Source organism: Olea europaea, unplaced genomic scaffold, assembly GCF_002742605.1.
Source record: "Olea europaea var. sylvestris unplaced genomic scaffold, O_europaea_v1 scaffold939, whole genome shotgun sequence".
NCBI lineage: Eukaryota > Viridiplantae > Streptophyta > Magnoliopsida > Lamiales > Oleaceae > Olea > Olea europaea.
The window spans coordinates 29,549-35,214 of record NW_019267882.1 but is presented as its reverse complement, the minus strand read 5'-3'; the positions used below and the strand labels follow the sequence as shown (position 1 = coordinate 35,214).

Here is a 5,666-nt window from a genome sequence, read left to right as displayed (position 1 = left end):
TTTTCTCACTTTCTAATTTGCATCACTTCCAATCTGTTGGATGATTTGAAACCATATTTTCTAACTACTAAATACATTATTAGATTACAGCCAAGAATTATTAAGCAGAGTTTGACTCCATTCAATTATTCAACCAAACTTAACTGCTCAAGAATTTGGTATGTGAATTCACCTACTCTCCATTCATCAAAATATCAAAGAATACATGTACCGATAAAGAAAGAGGGACTCACATGGCTAATGCAAATCATATTGCTGGAATAAAATTCAATTATCTCTCTCTTGTGGCTCTTCCCATTGTGCTTTTTCTCATTATTGGCATATACATGAAAGTTACAGAAAATAAGCAGTGGGTGGTAGAAGTAGAAGCTCAGACACCAAAGAATGACTCGTCATCAGAATGTAACTTGTTTAGCGGAAAATGGGTATTTGATAACCAGTCTTACCCTCTGTACAAAGAGCGAAAATGCTTGTTTTTGGCGAACGAGTTTGGTTGCGAAAAGTATGGCAGGAAGGACTTGAAGTATCAGAACTGGAAGTGGCAGCCTTACCAGTGTGATCTCCCAAGGTATGCACTCTGCTATGAAAATGTTATGGTTTTCTGCTCATATATGAATTCGAACTCTGAAATATCCAAATCTATTCGCGTTGCAAAGGTTCAACACCACAAGTTTGTAAACAGGTTAAGGAGTAAGAGGCTTGTGTTCATTGGCGATTCAATGAACAGAAATCAATGGGATTCACTGGTCTGCTCGGTGGAATCATCATCATCTAAATCAAGACAGATAATTGGCAATTTATTCACCTTCACGGCCATTGTGAGCTCAAACTGCTTCACATTTGGTATTTGCTTTTAATCGTTTTGCACAGTTAGTATTTTTTGGGACTCTGGGTTCTACCCCAAAAGGTTAATCAATTAGGTTGCACTGTCTCCAATGATGTTATTAAATTGTGAAATTGCATGAAGTTCAAGAATACAATAGCTCCATTGATTTCCATTGGTCCCCTTTGCTAGTCGAATCCAACTCAGATGATCTGGTGAACCACAGTTTACCAGACCGAATTGTTAGAGTTCAGGCAATAGAGAAACATGCTAGGCATTGGACTGATGCAGATATTATCATCTTCAACACATAGCTTTGGTGGATAAGGCCTACAATGAAGGTTCTGTAAGTGAATTAATCGAACAGCTACCATCAAGAAATTCATGAAACTAGAATCTTTTGCTCCAAAATTTGTGATAGCATTAAATGACATAGCTTATTCTGTAACATTAATCAGGTGGGGGATCATTTGAATGCCCTGATGGAATCTACAAAGAAATAGACATGTTAAGAAATTATGTAATGGCTCTAAAGACATGGTCAGATTGGTTGGAATTGGAAACCAATGTTAATAGAAGCAAGACACAGCTATACTTCGTTAGCATGTCCCCAGCTCACCCAAGGTATATAATATATTTTTTTGTAAATTTTTACTTTTATGGCTGTAATAAAAATTAAACCAATCTTGGTTCATGTCAATGCTTCAAATATCATAGCTCATGTGATATTTAATATTTACAGAGATGATGAATGGGGCACTAGTGCAAATCAAAACTGCTATAAAGAAACAGAACCAGTTTTCTAGAAAAGGCTACTTGAAAGTGACAAATCAGAAGATGATGAGAATGGTAGAAAGCTCCATCGAGGAATTAAAATCAAGAGATTTGCAGGTATGAATGCTCAACATAACATAGCTTTCAGAGTATCGAAAAGATGCTCATCCATCTATCTACAAAAAGCAAAGGGTGGCTATAACTGAAGAGCAAATGTTGAATCCTAGAAGTTACGCTGATTGTGCTCATTGGTGCCTTCCAGGAGTACTTGATGCCTAGAATGAAATTTTGTATGCTTATATTATTAAGTACAGCAACATCCATCGAAACTGGCGTTTTGGATGTCCCATTGTTTAACAGTTTAAGCTTTTACACAGGAGATTTAATGTGATATGAGAGCAAATGTCTTGAGTTCAATTCATGAAGCTACATATCTAAATATTGTGTGCATGTCCAGTCTTTCACTAAAAGTGAACTTGGCTTGCACTTGAGGAGGCCTGTGTTAAGATGAAATATAAATAAAAAACATGTGTACCTTTTCTATTAACTTGAGCTTTTAGACGAGCTGATTTTGTTTTCCATAATTTGTGGTGAATTTGTAGAAGTTTTATTTGTAAAGAACAAGTTAAGATTCCACTTTTACTAGCATGAAAAATATTTATCATGTTTAAGCTTTGACTTTGAACTTGTGTAACTTCCAAAATCAAGAGGAAAATATCTGCTTACTTGTATTGAGGAAAAATGGAAAATACCGAACATTTAGCAAATCTGCTATAGAATTAACGGCTTATCTGATAGGAGGATTATACAGGACACAATACTCTTATGGCTAAAAAGAAAGAATAGAAGAAGTTTAACTGGTTTGGTACTTTGCGTACCTTCACGTGCAAAAAATGAAGAACTTCACCAGAGGACAAAAGGAGAATACAAAAAAGTATTACATACCAAGTCCTAATTCCTCCACAAAATACCCTCAACGCTCACAAAAGGAGAGGCTCTTAGTTTCCACTAAATATATGATTTAACTCAATTGAAATAGTTAAGCGGTTATACTTATCATTTCTTGAGCTGTATCTAATTTTGATGAACAGTAGCTCAATGGACTGATCTCTTCAGTTTTGTACTGGTAGCTTCTCCCTTGTTTGGACTTGCTGGAGTGTGGAGTGGGCTGTTTATCTTTATGACTCTGTTTGTAGTAGCTGGAGCTTTCTGGTAAAGTGATTCTACCTCACCCCACACTCCACGAATAAAAATGGAAATGATATAAAATGGCATCTGATCTAGGAACATATGGGTAAAGAATGATTCTATGTGAAGATTTTTGTCTGTGCAGATTCTATGTGAAGTGTTTTGTCTGTGCTACATGGTCCTTATAATATCCTGATTCCTGACTATGCTGTCCAATCTCATGTAGTTTGTTTCTCTTTGCACATATGAATTGAACCCCCTTTACACACATTAATGAAATTTATTCTTAATCAAAGATTGGAAAGTGGGGTTCTCTTTTTTGGAAATATTTGAATCTGTAGACATTTTATAGTTTTGTGGCCGAACATCATGTGGATATTTGAAAAGCCACCTTTGTCACTGTGCACTGTTGAATTTCTTCTAACTTGCAAATTGTTCCACTGGATGCTCTTGATTTTAGGCTAAGCATCATGGAAATTGCTTCAGTCTGAATCAATAGGTTCAGGTGGAAAAGCAATGACCTGTCCATGAACACATAAACCAGGTAGTCAATTTGCAACTATATACCCTAGACTAGACTGATGCAGCTTCCTATAATAGATTTGTTGCCTGAGATTTCTAGGCTGCGCTTGCTGACTGGAGATATAGCTTTTTTTGAGCTGCTAACAACAGACATCCTAGTTGACGTTAAAGTTGTACATTGAAATAACGCGTCTTAGAAACTTTATGAGACAAGGAGGGCTTGATGGTTCCCAAAAGGCAAGATGCCTATGCCCAGACTTTTGATGATTTATCAACTTGTACAAAATTGACAAACAAAATCAAAGCCCCCACCCCCTGTTGTCTACTTTTTACTTCCATTGCTTAACGAGTTTCAACTTAGAATATAGTTTTGCGAGACTTTTGAGTCTGATCAACTTGTTATAGTTACGTGTTCAAAACATTCTTTCACTCCCAGACGATGCGCCCTCACAAGCCGCGTAAAGCCTCTGCGTGTGGTCACCACGTGCTGCCGCCGGTGACACGCGCCTAACCGTTGGGACCACCTTAGCTTGCATGTGACGCCAATGGTCTCCGTTCGTTCACTAGGTGAGTGGTCTAACAAAAAATTAAGAAAATAGATCCAATTTTCGAATAGTTTTTCGATATGCTTTCTGCTTCGATTCTGCCGATTTTTGGTCAATTTTTTTTAGCCAAATCGACCACCTACGAGTTCTAATACCAATTGTCATGAAGTTTGCTCCAAAGATATTCTAAATGATGTTTTTCGGGGCTCAGTTTCACGTCATTTTTCTCTATCAAACAACCAATCCAAACGGCTCCAATCCATAACGAATATATTTACCTCAGTTGCTTCTCAATCTTACTCACAAAAGACAAGATAACGGTGTCGATTTGTAACCACAAAGGCACAATGGCAAACTAACAAAAGAGGGCACAAAAGGGAGGCATACTCAAAAAAAGGTAACTGGTTTTTGGTCTCTCAATGCAGCCACGTTTTTCTCTCTTTCTCATACAAAGTGCACACAAAATAGTTAGGTCGAAAGCAACACACACACACACACACATATAGGATATGTTAGGCTTTAGTTAGACCAATAAAAGGGTTAAATGGGCCAAGATTCAAAGTATTCAATAGGTAAATATATAGGCCGTGAGCAACATTAATTTCTTAAACTATTTCCAATGGTTCACGTTGTTTTCGAGTCGAGCCTTTGGACTTGGTGGTTGGTAATCATTTCGCCATTGACCAAGTTCTGTGAAATTATATTCTGACATTTACATCATACTTTCATTGGGTATTAAAACCCAACAGATGATATTAACAGATTCACTTGAGAAATGCATAATTCGACCAGAGTTCTTGATACAGGATAAATAAGCAAATAGCAAGAAAGAAAGGAGAACTAGAGAGAATGGGGGGAGAAATCAGAGAAGAAACATAAATTCAAGGGAGAAGGAGGAGACACCACAACCAATTTCAATTCATTATAATCATCAACTATCCCAATTACGTGAACAACTAGATTTAATTAGTAAAAACAAAAACCCAAAAGATGAGGGCTTGGGCCAAACACACTAGACAAGTCCAATGAAATAAAAAAAATCAATAAATAAAACATGAAGTAAGTAAAATAATTGGGCTGATATCAGCATCAACTGTCCCGATGTGGGAGAGAAATTGATCCCGTCGAGTGGATAGATCTATCATGAGGGACGAACTTTCTAACAAACCAAATATCGAAACTCAACAAATAATGACAATGCCATTTGAAAATTATCCCCAAGCATAAGATCTGACCAAGATGACCTGGGCATAGGAAAGTCTTGTTGACTCCAACGAATCTGGATCACACTGTTGAACTCTCTTTCTGGGGATCCATGTACTATTAGAATCAAGTCGATCCACCCAATGAACAAGAAAGCATTGAATCTCTTTATCATTAGTCAACACGATCTGATCATCTAAAATAATATCAGTATTATCTTTGTGTGCTGTGATAGATGATATTGAAGTAGACAGCAAAAGAATCAGTGTAGAATTTCCCATGTGGAAGTGGAAAATGATCATTAGAGGGGTTAAATAGCCTTTGTAAGCAACGAAGTCCTTAACGGTTAAAATAAAGTGGTGGTCACAATGTGATAAAAGATCAATGACACATATATTTGAACCAACATGCTTTAAAATTTCACAAGGATCAGTACTATAGGCTTGCAATATAACATAATCCTCAAAATTAAATACAAAATTTCGCTTATGCCAATGAGCTTGAAGTTTATATAATGCATTACTTGTTTCAAGTTATTTATTGATCTCAATATGTAAGTCATGAAGATGATGTACAAATACCTCAGCTGACATAGCCATACTAGCATATGG

The 5,666-nt window shown here is 36.6% G+C and overlaps 1 pseudogene; it reads left to right on the top strand.

The window, feature by feature from the left end:
- Positions 1 to 233: 233 nt before the first annotated feature.
- LOC111392547 lies at positions 234 to 2,144 on the top strand (annotated as a pseudogene).
- Positions 2,145 to 5,666: the final 3,522 nt, after the last annotated feature.